Source organism: Hordeum vulgare, chromosome 3H (assembly GCF_904849725.1).
Source record: "Hordeum vulgare subsp. vulgare chromosome 3H, MorexV3_pseudomolecules_assembly, whole genome shotgun sequence".
NCBI lineage: Eukaryota > Viridiplantae > Streptophyta > Magnoliopsida > Poales > Poaceae > Hordeum > Hordeum vulgare.
The window spans coordinates 240619440-240637313 of NC_058520.1; positions in this window are offsets into that span (position 1 = coordinate 240619440).

Below are 17874 nucleotides of genomic sequence, written 5' to 3' on the forward strand. Positions count from 1 at the left end.
GAAGATCAGGGGACTTGAGGGCCAAGGCACGAGAGCCACAGGGGGCCCACAAGCCCTGTAGCCGCCACCAGGGGGGGGGGGCGACTACCAGGCTTGTGGCCTCCCTGGAGCCCCCCTGCCCTAGCTCTTTCGCCTATATATTCCCTAAAATCCAGAAACAAATCAGGGCATCCACGAAAACACTTTTCCGCCGCCGCAAGCTTCCGTTTCCGCGAGATCTCATGTGGAGACCCTTCCCGGTGCCTTGCCGGAGGTGACTTTGGAGTTGGAGGGCTTCTACATCAACATCATCGCCTCTCCAATGACTCGTGAGTAGTCCATTTCAGATTTACGGGTCCGTACTTAGTAGCTAGATGGCTTCTTCTCTCTCTCTTGGATCTTCAATACAAAGTTCTCCATGATCTTCATGGAGATCTATCCGATGTAATCCTCTTTGGTGGTGTGTTTGTCGAGATCCGATGAATTGTGGATTTGTGATTAGATTATCTATGAATTATATTTGAGTCTTTGCTGATTTCTTATATGCATGATTTGATATCCTTGTAAGTCTCTTCGAGTCTTGGATTTTGGTTGGCCAACTAGATCTATGATTCTTGCAATGGGAGAAGTGCTTGGTTTTGGGTTCATACCGTGTGGTGACCTTTCCCAGTGACAGAAGGGGCAGCAAGGCACGCATCGTGTTGTTCCCATCAAGGGTAACAAGATGGGCTTTTATCGTAGATATGAGATTGTCCATCTACATCATGTCATCTTGCTTAAGGCGTTACTCTGTTCTTTTGGACTTAATACACTAGATGCATGCTGGATAGCGGTCGACGTGTGGAGTAATAGTAGTAGATGCAGAAAGTATCGGTCCAATTGTTTTGGACGTGATGCCTATAGATATAATCATTGCCTTAGATAACGTCACGACTTTGCGCGGTTCTATCACTTGCTCGACAGTAATTCATTCACCCACCGTCTACTTGCTTTCGTGAGAGAAGCCACTAGTGAACACTACGGCCCCCGGGTCTATTCACAACTATCGTTTCCACTTTCACTTTTACTTTGCTCTGTTTACTCTTTGCTTTCAGTTCTCACTTTGCAAACAATCTATAAGGGATTGACAACCCCTTCATAGCATTGTGTGCAAGCTCTTGTGTTTGTGCAGGTACTTGTGACTTGACGAGATCTTCCACTGGTTCGATACCTTGGTTCTCAAAACTGAGGGAAATACTTACCGCCGCTATGCTACATCACCCTTTACTCTTCAAGGGAACAACAACGCAAGGCTCCAAGGCCGCGGGGAAATCCTTTGCATATTTGCCAAGGAAGTCCCTAAAGGCGTAGCCGTAGCAGCAGGATTCCTGGCGCCGTACCAGGGAAGGTCTGTTGTCGCGGTAGCAGAAGGATTTCTGGCGTCGTTGCCGGGGAGATCAAGTCAAGAATAGTCTCTCTTCAACGTGTTGATTTCTGGCGCAAGGAGGAGAGATCAAATCATCTATCCAAGTAGGTGTCACAAACTCATCTCTTGCATTTACTTTTTTTGCCAGTTGCCTCTCGTTTTCCTCTCCCCCACTTCACATTTGCCGTTTTCATTTGCCTTTCTCCTTTGCCTTTTTCTTTTTGCCTTTTTGGCATTTTCCTTTGCCGCTTTCCTTTGCCCTTTGCCGTTTTCCTTTGCTGGTTTTCTTGCTTGCTTGTGTGCTTGTTTGTTTGTTGAAGTCATCATGGCTGAAAACACCAAACTTTGCGACTTCTCGAGTACCAATAATAATGATTTCATTAGTACTCCGATTGCTCCCGCCACTAGTGCGGAATCGTATGAAATCAACGCAGCTTTGCTGAATCTTGTTATGAAAGACCAATTGTTTGGCCTTCCTAGTGAAGATGCCGCATCCCATCTCAATACCTTCATTGAGCTTTGCGATATGCAAAAGAAAAGAGATGTGGATAATGACGTGATTAAGTTGAAGCTTTTGTCCTTTCTTGTTGCGAGATTGCGCAAAAACTTGGTTTTCTTCTTTGCCTAAAAATAGTATCGATTCTTGGGATAAGTGCAAAGATGCTTACATATCCAAGTATTTTCCGTCGGATAAGATTATCTCCTTACGTAACGATATCGTGAATTTCAAGCAACTTGACCATGAACACGTTGCACAATCTTGGGAGAGGATGAAGTTAATGATTAGAAGTTGTCCCGCTCATGGCATGAGTTTGTGGATGATTATACAAATCTTTTACGCTGGTTTGAATTTCGCTTCTCGCAATATCTTGGACTCCGCCTTAGGTGGAACGTTAATGGAAATCATGTTAGGAGACGCTACAAAACTCCTAGACAATATCATGACCAACTACTCTCAGTGGCACACTAAAAGGTCACCTGCTAGCAAAAAAGGTACACGCTATAGAAGAAATTAACTCACTTAGTGCTAAGATGGACGAGTTGATGAATTTGGTTGCTAGTAGAAATGCTCCTTTAGATCCTAATGACATGCCGCTATCTTCCTTGATTGAGAGTAGCAATGCTAGTTTGGACGTTAATTTTGTTGGTAGGAACAATTTTGGCAACAACAATGCTTTTAGAGGAAACTATGTTCCTAGGCCTTTTCCTAGTAACTCCGCTAACAATTATGGAAATTCCTACAACAACGCTTATGGAAATCATAACAAATTACCCTCTGATTTAGAGAGTAATATCAAAGAGTTCATCAACTCTCAAAAGATTTTCAATGCATCCATAGAGGAAAAACTACTCAAAATTGACGATTTGGCTAAGAGCGTTGATAGGCTGTCTTGTGACATTGATGCTTTGAAAGTTAGATGTGCTCCTCCCAAGGTCAACTTGGATGAAACTTTGAAATTTATGCGTGTCTCCATGAATGAGAGCAAAGAAAGAACCGCCCAAATTCGCGCTAGGCATGAATGGTTTAAAAGGGTGCGTTCTTGTGATGCAAATCACGAAGATCTTAAAGTGCTTGGTGTCACTCCTCTTGAATCTTTGTTTTCGCGTGTCAAATCTATTGATGAAGGGTCTGGATATGAATCCACTTTGGTTGAAAAACGCCCCAATGATTCGGAGCCCACCTATCTTGGTGATAAAGGTGTGGAGAGTGGAGAAGAAGAAATCAAATTTTTGGGTAGTAATGAAACTCCCACCTTGGATTTTAAGGAATTCAATTATGATAGTTGCTCCTTGTTTGAATGCATCTCCTTGATGCAATCCATTGCAAACTCTTCACATGCTTATAGCCAAAGCAAAGCCTTTACCGCGCATATCGTAGATGCTATGATGAAATATCTTGAAGAGAAGCTCGAATTAGAAGTCTCTATACCTAGAAAACTTCATGATGAGTGGGAACCTACTATCAAAATCAAGATCAAAAACTATGAATGCAATGCTTTTTGTGATTTGGGTGCTAGTGTTTCCGCGATTCCAAAGTCTTTATGTGATATTCTTGGTTTTCATGAGATTGAAGAGTGTTCTCTTAATTTGCATCTTGCGGATTCTACTGTCAAGAAACCCATGGGAAGGATCGATGATGTTCTTATTGTTGCAAATAAGAACTATGTACCCGTGGATTTCATTGTACTTGACATAGATTGCAATCCTTCATGCCCCATTATTCTTGGTAGACATTTTCTAAGGACTATTGGTGCTATCATCGATCTGAAGGAAGGGAATATTATATTTCAATTTCCCCAAAAGAAGGGCATGGAGCATTTTCCTAGAAATGAATCTATGATGAGGGCTACTTATGGTTTGAGCACCAAAGATGACTATACGTGATTCCATCACCTTTTGCCTAGCTAAGGGCGTTAAACAATAATGCTTGTTGGGAGGCAACCCAACGAATCTATACTTTTTCTTTCTGTTTTGTGTTTTCCACACTTTCATAATTCTGTTATGATTGTGTTTTTTGTGTTTCTTTTTGCGTTTGTGCCAAGCAAAACCGTTATGATTAGTCTTGGGGATGATCGTTTGGTCATGCTGGAAAAGACAGAAACTTTCTGCTCACGAAAAGAATTTTCATTTTTTTTCTGTAAGAGATTTTGAGTTGATTCATTTTGCTGATGATTTCTATGCAAATTCTTCAGACGTTCGTAATTGTTCAGAATTTTTAAAGTACCAGAAGTATACAAAGTATATAGATTGCTACATACTGGTCTGCTGTTAACAGATTCTGTTTTTGTTGTGTTGGTTGCTTATTTTGATGAAACTATGGATAGTATCGGGGAGGTATTAGCCATGGAATATTGAAAATACAGTAACCCAACATCAACATAAGTAGAATTTAAGTTTGCTACACTACCTAAGGAAGTGGTGGTTTGCTTTCTTATACTAATGTTATCACGAGTTACTGTTTAAGTTTCGTGTTGTGAAATTTTCAAGTTTTGGGTGAAGTTCTTATGGACAAAAAGATAATGAGTGGCAAGAGCTCAAGCTTGGGGATGCCCAAGGCACCCCAAGATGATTCAAGGATGCCGCAAAAGCCTAAGCTTGGGGATGCCTCGGGAAGGCATCCCCTCTTTCGTCTTCAATCCATCGGTAACGTTACTTGGGGCTATATTTTTATTCACCACATGTTATGTGTTTTGCTTGGAGCGTCTTGTATTGCAGGTGTCTTTTATTTTTGTTGTGTCACAATCATCCTTGCTGCACACCTAGATAGAGAGACATGCACTCACCATGATTTTGTCATGCTTCACTTATATCTTTTGAGCTAGTTGATTTTGCTCTATGTGCTTCACTTATATCTTTTAGAGCACGACGGTGCGTGGCTTGGTAGTTGATCTATGCTTTGAAAGTAGTCTCAAAAGGGGTAGTTATCCAAATGGATATGAAAACTTCCACCTTCATGTGCATTGAATAGTTAGAGAAGTTTGATTCATCTCAATTAATTTTGAGTTGAGGTTATGGTAATATTGAAGTTATATTAGTAAGGTGTTGTGGATCTAAAAATACTTGTGTTGAAGTTAGTGATTCCCGTAGCATGCACGTATGGTGAAACGCTATGTGATGAAGTCCGAGCATGATTAGTCTATTGATTGTCATCCTTTGTGTGGCGGTCGGGATCGCGCGATGGTTTATACCTACCAACCCTTCCCCTAGGAGTATGCGTTGAATGCTTTGTTTCGATTACTACTAATTTTTTTGCAACAAGTATATGAGTTCTTCATGACTAATGTTGAGTCCATGGTTTAGATGCACTTTCACCTTCCACCATCACTATCTTCTTTAGTGCCGTGCAACTTTCGTCGGTGCACAAAACCCACCATTAGCCTCCCTCAAAACAGCCACCATACCTACCTACTATGGCTTTTTCAAAGTCATTCCGTGATATATTGCCATACGATTACCACCATGACATGTGCCACCACTTCCACATTGCCATTGCATGATCGTAAGATAGCTAGCATGATGTTTCCATTGATGTCTATGCCATGCTAGATCATTGTCACGGTACACTACCAAAGGCATTCCATATAGAGTCATCATTGCTCTAAGTTTTGAGTTGTAAGTGTGATGATCATCATTGATGGAGCATTGTCCCATGTGAGGAAATAAAAGAGGCCAGCGAAGCCCATATACAAAAAGAGGCGAAAGATGCCCACCAAAATAAAAAAAAGATGAAAAAAGAGGCCAAAGAGCCCACCAAAAAAATGAGAGAAAAAGAGAGAAGGGACAATGCTACTATCCTTCCACACTTGTGCTTATTAAGCACCATGATCTTCATGATTGAGAGTCTCTCGTTTTGTCACCACCATATAGCTAGTGGGAAATTTTCATTATATAACTTGGCTTGTATATTCCAATGATAGGCTTCCTCAAATCTGCCTTAGGTGTTCATGAGCAAGCAAGTTGGATGCACACCCACTAGTTTTCTTTAAGAGCTTTCACATACTCTTAGCTCTAGTGCATTATTTGTATGGCAATCCCTACTCACTCACATTGATATCTATTGATGAGCATCCCCACAGCTCATTGATATGCCTAGTTAATGTGACCATCTTCTCCTTGTTTGTCTTGCAACCTCCACCACACTCCACACCACTTATAGTGCTAAAACCATGGCTCACGCTCATGTATTGCGTGAGAGTTGAAAAAGTTTGAGAAAGTGAAGGTGTGAAAACAATTACTTGGTCAATACCGGGGTTGTGCATGATTTAAATTCGTTGTGCAATGATGATAGAGCATAGCCAGACTATATGATTTTGTAGGGATAACTCTCTTTTGGCCTTGTTATTTTGAAAGTTCATGATTACCTTGCTAGTTTGCTTGAATTATTATTGTCTCCACTTCAATAGCAAACTATTGTTTCGAATCTAATGGATCTGAACATTCACGTCACACAAGAGGAGTTACAAAGGACATCTATGCTAGGTAGCATGAAAGCATCAAAAATTCATTCTTTATCACTTCCCTACTCGAGGACGAGCATGATTTAAGCTTGGGGATATTTGATATGTCTCAAACGTATCTATAGTTTTTGATGGTTTCATGCTGTATCTTGTCAACTTTGGATGTTTTATGTACCTTTTATATCTTTTTTGGGACCAACTTATTAATTCAGTGCCAAGTGCCAGTTCCTGTTTTTTCTGTGTTTTTGACTCTTTTCAGATCTGATTTTGGAACGGAGTCCAAACGGAATAAAATCCCCGAAATAAATTTTTCCAGAAGGGAAGAAGATCACGGGACTTGAGGGCCAAGGCAGGAGAGCCACAAGGGGCCCACAAGCGCTGTAGTGGCCACCAGGGGGGCGGCGGCTACCAGTCTTGTGGCCTCCCTGGAGCCCCCCTGCCCTATCTCTTTCGCCTATATATTCCCTAAAATCCAGAAAAAAATCAGGGCATCCACGAAAACACTTTTCTACTGCCGCAAGCTTCCGTTTCCGCGAGATCTCATCGGGAGACCCTTCCCGGTGCCCTGCTGAAGGGGACTTTGGAGTTGGAGGGCTTATACATCAACATCATCGCCTCTCCAATGACTCGTGAGTAGTCCACTTCATACCTACGGGTCCGTAGTTAGTAGCTAGATGGCTTCTTCTCTCTCTTGGATCTTCAATACAAAGTTCTCCATGATCTTCATGGAGATCTATCCGATGTAATCCTCTTTGGCGGTGTGTTTGTCGAGATCCGATGAATTGTGGATTTGTGATCAGATTATCTATGAATTATATTTGAGTCTTTGCTGATTTCTTATATGCATGATTTGATATCCTTGTAAGTCTCTCCGAGTCTTGGGTTTTGTTTGGCCAACTAGATCTATGATTCTTGCAATGGGAGAAGTGCTTGGTTTTGGGTTCATACCGTGTGGTGACCTTTCCCAGTGACAGAAGGGGCAGCAAGGCACGCATCGTGTTGTTCCCATCAAGGGTAACAAGATTGGCTTTTATCGTAGATATGACTCATGAGATTGTCCATCTACATCATGTCATCTTGCTTAAGGCGTTACTCTGTTCGTTTGGACTTAATACACTAGATGCATGCTGGATAGCGGTCGACGTGTGGAGTAATAGTAGTAGATGCAGAAAGTATTGGTCTAGTTGTTTTGGACGTGATGCCTATAGATATAATCATTGCCTTAGATAACGTCACGACTTTGCGCGGTTCTATCAATTGCTCGACAGTAATTCGTTCACCCACCGTCTACTTGCTTTCTTGAGAGAAGCCACTAGTGAACACTACGGCCCCCGGTTCTATTCACAACTATCGTTTCCACTTTCACTTTTACTTTGCTCTGTTTACTCTTTGCTTTCAGTTCTCACTTTGCAAACAATCTATAAGGGATTGACAACCCCTTCATAGCATTGGGTGCAAGCTCTTTGTGTTTGTGCAGGTACTTGTGACTTGACGAGATCTTCCACTGGTTCGATACCTTGGTTCTAAAAACTGATGGAAATACTTACCGCCACTGTGCTACATCACCCTTTCCTCTTCAAGGGAACACCAAGGCAAGGCTCCAAGGCCGCGGGGAAATCCTTTGCATATTTGCTAAGGAAGTCCCTAAAGGCGTAGCCGTAACAACATGATTCCTGGCGCCGTACCAGGGAAGATCTGTTGTCGCCGTAGCAGCGTCCTCCCACGTTCGTAGTCGGATCATCTAAGTCCACGCCATAGAAAATGATACCCACCATCTCATCGAAAGATCAGGACCCTTGCCTCTATCAAGTTGTATTAGATTTCCAGGTTAATCAGTGAGAATTTCTAGATTTTCATAGTTTAGATCGCATTTGTTCTTCCTACCCACATTCCACGAAAAAGCCAAAAAAATAGGGTTAGGTCCTCATATCTGAACCAATCCGAGCCTTTACAATTTTCTATTTGGTGTTTGCTTTGTTGAATTTGCGGTTGCATCGTCGTGTCAAGTTGTTGGTCTTAGCGTCTAGTCTTTTAGAGTTTCGAGTTCTATTCACAAGTTTTCACGCCACCGTCTCACCATCTTCATCAGCGATGCTAGATACCACCACCACCCCACCATCATCACTGTTGCGGTATACCACCACCACGCCACCATCATCGTTGTTGTTGTATACCACCACAACACCACCATTATTGATGATACCTTATACCACCACCACGCCACCATCATCGCCGCTGCCATATACCACCGCCACACCATCGTCATCACCAGTCTGAGTAAATCTATCCCACCACATATCCACCACCAATCTTAGTCCATCCCATATTAGGTTTGTTTTTGAGTTCTATCTCTTTTTAGTTTCGTGTTTCCTTGCCTGAGTAGGTTTCAGGAAAAAAATCTGGAGACCCCAGGACAATTTTTGGGCCAAAATTTCGGTGGGTTAAAATATTTTTCCATATTTTGTTTTTAGGTTTTGGGGAGCATTTTGAGACACTAGCTACCATAGTGATTTTTTGTCGCAATTTTTGGTCTTTGGAGCCCCGAATCATTCTAGAAAATAATAATAGTCACATTTTTTGCCTATCTTGTTTATATGCATGGGGAAGAGTTTTGAGACACCACCATTATAGTGATTTTTTTTAAAAGCGCAAAAAAGAAGCACCAAAAAAAGAGATAAAAAAAATTCAAAGTGTGCTCTTCTCTTGATTACGTGTCACCTCATGATTTTGTTGGTGTTCTAGGCTCGCGTCTCTAGCCCAGTCTAGCTTAGGACGAGCACAATACCGTCGCCGAGCGTTTCTTCATCTTTGCATCTCTGGTTTGATTATTGCTGACATTTTTGCTACTATATTATAAGCCATCCTAGCTACACATATTACTACTTCGTGTGTTTGACACCACCTGGCAATCCCTTTATCCAAGCTTTGAGAGTTTTGGCTACAATGGTTGCCAATCACCGCGTGCTGCTGGGTAAGAACTGGTAAAAAGTTGAGATTTGCTTGACGGATTTGTGACATACCACCACCACCATATACTAGTAGTGTGTAGGTTCTATTATTGTGTGTTCCTATTGCTCCTAACCATGCCAAGATCACAAGTTGACAAGATGAACTAGGAGGGCATGCCCAACAAGGAGCTCCATGATAAATTTTGGCAAATGATGGCTGACCAGGTACAAGACTTCGTGACCAGCCTTGGAGAGGTCATGGAGAAGCTATATGGTTTAGAGAAGACATTCGACACCAAGTTGGACGCCAAGTTCTGTGATGTCCTTGCCTGTCTACCACCACTAGCTGCAGCTACCGTCCCTCTCCAACAACAACAACTCCCGAATTTCGTGGGACAAGCGCAACATGTGCCTCTCGATCAAGGCCAGAATTCTGGTGTCGTTGCTACTGTTGTGGCTTCTGTGGCTTCTCCTGCTACTTTCATTGAGTGGAATGCGGATCATGATGGTGATTACGATGATGAGTGATACGTCTCCGTCGTATCTACTTTTCTGAACTCTTTTGCCCTTGTTTTGGACTCTAATTTGCATGATTTGAATGGAACTAACCCGGACTAACGCTGTTTTCAGCAGAATAGCCATGGTGTTGTTTTTGTGCAGAAATAAAAGTTCTCGGAATGTCCTGAAAATTTACGGAGAATTTTTCTAGAATAAAAGAAAAATACCTGCGCAAAGATCCACTGCAGGGGGCGTGCGAGTGGGCCATAAGCCCACAGGCCGCGGCCACCCCCCTAGGCCGCGCCGTGAGGGATTGTGGGGCCCACATGGAACCACCGCCCCCAAACTCAGATCTATTTATTCCGTCTCACCCGGAAAAAACCAGAGAGAATGATTCATCGCATTTTACGATACGGAGGCGCCGCCACCTCCTGTTCTTCATCTCGAGGGCAGATTTGGAGTCCGTTCCGGGCTCCGGAGAGGGGAAATCGTCGCCATCGTCATCATCAACCTTCCTCCATCGACAATTCCATGATGCTCTTCATCATTCATGAGTAATCTCATCATAGGCTTGCTGGACGGTGATGAGTTGGATGAGATCGATCATGTAATCGAGTTAGTTTTGACGGGGATTGATCCCTAGTATCCACTATGTTCTAGATTGATGTTGCTACTACTTGTCTATGCTTAACGCTTGTCACTCGGGTGCGAGTGCCATGATTTCATATCTGAACATATTATGTTGTCGCCAATATATGTGTGTTTTAGATCCCATCTTGCAAGTTGTAGTCACCTACTATGTGTTATGACCCGACAACCCCGGAGTGACAATAGCCGGAACCACTCCCGGAGATGACCACTGTATGAGGAGTTCATGTATTCACCGCGTGTTAATGCGTTGGTCCGGTTCTTTATTAAAGAAGAACCTTAATATTGGTCCGGTTCTTTATTCACCGCATGTTAATGCGTAGCCCCGGGATATGGTCTACTATTTCTCTCAAAAATATTTCCCTGCCCATAAGAAGCAAGCTGCCTTGCAGGAAATAAACAACTTTGCTCAAGCTGAGGAAGAGAGTCTCCCACAAGCTTGGGGGAGGCTCATCCAACTACTGAATGCTTTGCCTGATCACCCTCTTGAGAAGAATGAAATACTTGATATCTTCTATAATGGACTTACCGATGCTTCCAACGACCACCTAGACAGTTGTGCTGGTAGTGTTTTTAGGGAACGAACCGTACAACAAGCTGGGATTCTATTGAATAACATCTTGTGTAATGAGAATGCTTGGACTATTCCCGAACCACCTCCTAAGAGAACTCCGAAGAAAATAGGTATTCTATTCCTCAGTCCCGAAGATATGCAAGAAGCCAAGAAATCTATGTGATAGAAAGCATTAAGTCTGAAGATGTTTAAAATCTACCACCTATCGAGGAGATCCATGGTCTCGATAACCCGATACAGGTAGTAGAAGTAAATTCTCTGCGTAGGTTTGATGAGAGTGATATTACTTTTGATAAACCTACTAGCTTATGCATGGATGAATTTGATAACTTTGTTGCCAAACAACAGAGTTTCAATGATTATGTTAGCAGACAATTGGAAAATAATGCTCGTATGCTTAGTCATTTTAGTGCTTGTGTGGACAGAAATGTCAATGATCTTAAGCTTCTGAGTAAACATGCCTCTATGGTTACTACTCAAGTAGTACAAGTACTTAAAGCTCAGAATGACTTGCTTAACGAGTTGAATGACAATTCTGTCAGAGTCGTTACTAGAGGCGGTAGAATGACCCACGAACCTTTGTATCCTGAGGGTCATCCGAAGAGAATTGAACAAGATTCTCAAGGAATTAGCACTCATGTACCTAGTCATCCTAGAAAGAAGAAGAAAGATGATAGGAACCTGCACGCTAGCAACCCTGTTGCTGCTACACCTAAGAATCCAAACGATGCCTCTGTCTCTGATGCTGAAACACAATATGGTGATGAACGTGAGCCTGATGATAATATCAATAGTAATGTTCATGAAGATGCTCAACCTAGCAATGAAAAGGATGTGGAGATTGAACCTGTTGATCTTGATAACCCACAACCTAAGAATAGAAGATACGATAAGAATGACTTCACTCCTAGGAAGCATGGTAAATAAAGGGAGCCATGGGTACAGAAGCCTATGCCCTTTCCTCCCAAACACTCCAAGAAAAATGATGATGAGAATTTTGAGAGATTCGTTGAAATGATCAGACCTGTCTTTCTGCACATGCATTTGAAAGATATGCTCAAAATGTCTCCGTATGCTAAGTACATGAAATATATTGTGACTAATAAGAGAAGGATACCTGAGGTTGAGATTTCCACCATGCTTGCTAATTATACCTTCAAGGGTGGAACTCCTAAGAAACTAAGTGATCCCGGTGTGCCCACTATACCTTGCTCCATCAAAGGCAACTACGTTAGAACTGCGTTATGCAACCTTGGAGCCGGTGTTAGTGTTATGCCTCTCACTCTTTATCATAGACTTGAACTGGATAAGTTGGCACCCACTGAAATCTCTCTGCAAATTGCCGACAAATCAACTGATTTCCCTATTGGCATTTGCGAGGATGTGCCTGTTGTGGTTGCTAATCTCACTACCTTAACAGACTTTGTTATCTTGGATATTCCCGAGGACGATGCTATGGCGGTCATCCTCGAAAGACCCTTTTTAAACGCCGCATGGGCTCTAATAGATTGCAACAAAGGCAATGCCACTTTCCAAGTCAATGGTAATGAGAGTACGGTGCACTTTCCGAAGAAACAATATCGAGTACATCGCATCAATATTATCGAAAAAACTTCATCGATTCTTATTGGGAGCTTTGAATGCCCTATTCCTCGTGTCAAGATGAAGTATGATTTGCTTGTTGGGGAGATACACATCCCCATTGGGGTGACCTAGCGACTATTCGAAAATTCTCCGTTCTCTTTTGCGATTCGAAAAGGTTTGTCAAAGAGACTTGATCAACCTCAGTGACGGATTTCTTTCGATGACCATGAGATGGATGAATCGAGGAGTCACGAACTTCTGTTCCACGCTTTCACTTTAGGTTGCCTAGAAGAAAAATGATAGATTTAGTTTAGTTTTCCCTGTTTTCTATTTTAGCGTCCGGTAGAAAAGTACCCCGAAAATAAAAGTTCTCCGAACATCGTGAAAATCAAGTATGATTTTTTCTGGATTTTTTGAAAATTACTAAGACAAAGAGTTTGTTTGGGGGCTGTACATGTGGGCCACAAGCCCTTGGGGTGCGGGGACCCCCTGGCCGCGCCACCCAGGCTTGTGGGGCCCACAGGCACCCCTCCACTCATTCTTGTTCTCATATGGTTCTCCTACCTCCAGAAAAAATCGTTTCGCAGCTCAAACCCGTGTTCTTGCTCCTCTAGCTGGGATTTTCGATCTGTTTGCTCAAATCACCATTCCCCGAACTGTTTTGGGGAAATTACTCCTTGGTAAGTGACTCCTCCATTGGTCCAATTAGTTTTTGCTCTAGTGCCTTATACTCTGCGTATTTTTGCTGCCTTAGTGACCATGTTCTTGAGCTTTGCATGCCAATTCTAGCTGGTCCCAAGTAGTTTTGATGCGCAAAATGGTCTCTAGGCACTTGTGGGAGTAGTTGCTACAAGTTTAGTTGAACCTTGTTCACCTTTCCTTTGGGTCACTGAAAATTTCAAAAAAGGAAGATGTTCAGGAGAAACTTTCATGGTGGTTCCTCAAGCAAGAGAGGTCCCCGTCTTGCGATCCGGACCCTGACCATTACCAACCAAGGGACGCGCACGTACAACCATGTGAATGGCCTTCTGATGAATTTATGATTGAGGCAGGTTTCAAAGATGAGTTTGATGCACTTGTTCACAACGTCGGACTCAAAGAATTCATCTCCGATAAATGTGAATAGTATGTTGCCCTCACTGCCTCTTTTGTTCATAGATTCAAATTTTCAGCTGGCCGTGAGCCATCGGTACTATTTGATCTCTATGATAAATCGTATACATGGATTTAGAGGATTTCAATAGAATTTGCAAAATAACTATTTGGGGTAGCCTCAATGATCCTCCTAAATCTTCGGTTAGAGATGTTTGCTCTGGTATTACAGTTGGAGAAACTAGAGACATTACGCAAGCTACCATGGGGAGTATTCATTTTCTTGCCTTGCATTACTTTGCCCTCTTCATAGGGATATGCATTAATGGCAAGATTGAGCATTGTCACCTCTGCGCACCCGACCTTAGTATCCTTAAGAGCGCAGTGACAGGTGACAAAAGCTTCAATATGGGAGCTATAATAGCAAGGAGGCTGAATAAGAATGCTATTGAAGGGGATTTCTTTGGTGGGATCTATGCCACTCGCATAGCAAATTTTCTTGGAGTACCCATCCGCGAAGGAGATCCCCCGCTCCATACAGCTTTCCTTGACCGCTTCGCTTTGACACGCTACCAGTTCCTTGAGAGGGATGATGAATCCCTCCTATACCATTTGATATTTAACCGACAACATGTTTTCAAAATTACCGTTCCTGCTCCTGCTTTCTTTGACTTTCAGGTAAAACGGAGATATTACATAACCAGAGGAGAGGCAGAGGAGTATGAGAGGGAGGCCAAGGCTGCTCGTCTCCGTGAGGCAGCTATTGAGGCAGTGGCTGCAGCGCTCCCGTATAACCCCGATTATGATTTTGGGTGTCGCCATGACCATCCTTGGGAGTAGACCAACTTAGGCCAAAAGCCTAAGCTTGGGGGAGTACGTGTTTCTCACCGACTTTACATTCTTGCTTATGCTTTCACTTTGTTAGCCGGTGTTCACACTTTGCCACTGTATCATCCATGCTAGTTTATTTTCTTTTTCTAGTTTTCTTTTCGTGTCTCTGCCTAGTTTGAGAAAACCCAAAAAGATTTTCTTTTCTTCTTTTTACTTGTTGGGAGCTTTCCTGTGTAAATAGTTTTCTTTTCTTTGGGTCAAGGTTGAAGATATTGGTTATAATGTTTAGTGGCTCTTGCATGCATACATGTTTAGATTTCATAGAGCCATATTACTTTGTCTTCTCCTTTGTGTTTGCCTGCAGATTCCAGCTTTTGTCCAATGCATGAGCACTCTTATTATTCTTCACATCGTTCGGTCGTGCAAGTGAAAGGCAATAATGACGATATATGATGAAGTGACTGAGCCTGGAAAAGCTGGTATGAACTCGATCTATTTTGTTTTTGTAAATATGACTAGCTCAGTCTTCCTAGTTCAGCTTTGTTGTGAGAGAAACATGTTCGCAATGACAACTTAGAGATCATAGTTTCTTATGCCATGCTTACTTAGCTAGGAGCTTATAATGGTTTGTCTTAGTTGCCAACATGAATTTTGAGATGACTATGATGTAGTATGATAGGATGGTATCCTCCTTTGAATGTTTTAAGTGGCTTGACTTGGCGCACGTTCACGCATGTAGTTGAAACGAAATCAACATAGCCTCTATGATATTCATGTTCATGGTGATTTATGTCCTACTCATGCTTGCACTCAATGTTAGTTAATCTCAATGCATTTTGCTGACTGTTATCGCTCTCTGGTTGGTCGCTTCCTAGTCTTTTGCTAGCCTTCACTTGTACTAAGCGGGAATACTGTTGTGCATCCACTTTCATAAACCCAAAGTTGTTCCATATGAGTCCACCATACCTACCTATGTGCGGTATCTACCTGCCGTTCCAAGTAAATTTGCATGTGCCACTCTCTAAACCTTCAAGAAATATTCTGTTTTGCATGCCCGAACCGCTCATGTGGTGACAGGGGGCTATTGGTATCTTCCATGCTAGGCGTGTTATCCTCGATATGTGTTTATTCACTATCATTCACGAGAAAGGGGCCGGTATTTGGAATTCCCAGTTCCATACTCAAATCGAAAAGATAATTGCAAACAAAACTCCCCCAAGATTGATGTTGGTATGGACGGTACCCGAGGATTCCGCTAGCCGTGGAGTGTGAATGATTGGTGGTGGGGGAGTCAAAACTTTACTTCTCTGTTTGATAACTGCCTATAGCATGTGTAGCGTGGAATATGTTGAGAACTCTTAGTCATTGCATTGACAATGAAAGCATGCCACCCAAAATTATTATCTCTATTTTCAAAGCTTGAGCTCTCGCACCTCTACAAATCAATGCTTCCCTCTGTGAATGGCCTATCGATTTATGTTCATGTTTAGTCATCCTCCTCTTACAAAAGCACCAATTAGAGAGCACCTCTGTCATTTTTATGCTTCGCTTTTAACTGTGTTGAGTATGACTATGACTGGATCTTCATTGCCTTGAATTACAATGTTTAGCCAGCCCTTGTTCTTTGAAGGTGCTCTGCATTTATGTTTTGCGGTCTAAGAAAGAGGTAGCGAGATGCCATCTATTTGTACTGCTTCATGTTGTTTTGATTGAAGTGTTGACATTTGAGGCTTATTATTATTTGCTCGCTAGTTGATTATACCATTGATATGAGTTTACCATGAGACCTAGATGTCATTTTCTTATGTGGTTTGCTTGTGATCTTGCTTAAATTCTGGTTATGAGTTAGACATAGTTGCAACAACAAGATCAAACAGAGTTTGTCAAAGTTTTTGTTTTGTCTCTTTCAGTTTGTCAACTAAATTGCTTGAGGACAAGCAAGGCTTTAAGCTTTGGGGAGTTCATACGTCTCCGTCGTATCTACTTTTTCGAACTCTTTTGCCCTTGTTTTGGACTCTAATTTGCATGATTTGAAGGGAACTAACCCGGACTAACACTGTTTTCAGCAGAATTGCCATGGTGTTGTTTTTTGTGCAGAAATAAAAGTTCTCGGAATGTCTTGAAAATTTACGAGAATTTTTCTAGAGTAAAAGAAAAATACCCGCACAAAGATCCACTGGAGGGGGCGTGCCAGTGGGACACAAGGCCAGAGGCCGCGGCCACCCCCTAGGCCGCGCCGTGAGGGCTTGTGGGGCCCATGTGGCACCACCGCCCCCAAACTCAGCTCTATTTATTCCGTCTCGCCTGGGAAAAAAATCAGAGAAAAGGATTCATCGCGTTTTACGATACTGAGGCACCGCCACTTCCTGTTCTTCATCTGGAGGGCAGATCTGGAGTCTGTTCCGGGCTCCGGAGAGGGGAAATCATCGCCATCGTCATCATGAACCTTCCTCCATCGACAATTCCATGATGCTCTTCATCGTTCGTGAGTAATCTCATCGTAGGCTTGCTGGATGGTGATGTGTTAGATGAGATCTATCATGTAATCGAGTTACTTTTGACGGGGATTGATCCCTAGTATCCACTATGTTCTAGATTGATGTTGCTACTACTTGGCTATGCTTAATGCTTGTCACTAGGGCCCGAGTGCCATGATTTCAGATCTAAACCTATTATGTTGTTGCCAATATATGTGTCTTTTAGATCCTATCTTGCAAGTTGTAGTCACCTACTATGTGTTATGACCCGACAACCCCGGAGTGACAATAGCCGGAACCACTCCCGGAGATGACCATAGTATGAGGAGTTCATGTATTCCCCGTGTGTTAATGCGTTGGTCCGGTTCTTTATTAAAAGGAGAACCTTAATATCCCGTAGTTTCCATTAGGACCCCGCTGCCACGGGAGGGATGGACAATAGATGTCATGCAAGTTCTTTTCCCTAAGCACGTATGACTACATACGGAATACATGCCTACATTAGATTGACGAACGGGAGGTAGTTACTTATCTCTCCGTGTTATAGCTGTTACATGATGAATCACATCCGTCATACTCATCCATCACCGATCCACTGCTTACGGTCTTTTACTAATGGTCCTTGGTACGTTACTTTGTCTAGGCTTGTCCCTTGCTACAAAAGGGATTGGGCCACTTTGCTACTACTGTTGCTACTGCTGTTACTCTGCTGCTGCTGCTACTGCTATTCCTTGCTACCTCGCTGCTACTTGTTGCAAGATCATTTTTCGTTACCGTTGACGTTGAAGAATAGTTCCCCGTCCACGTGCAACCTACTGGCGCCATTGATATAACAGTTAGGAATAGTCTACCGTCAACAGATCTGTTTCTGGCACCGTTG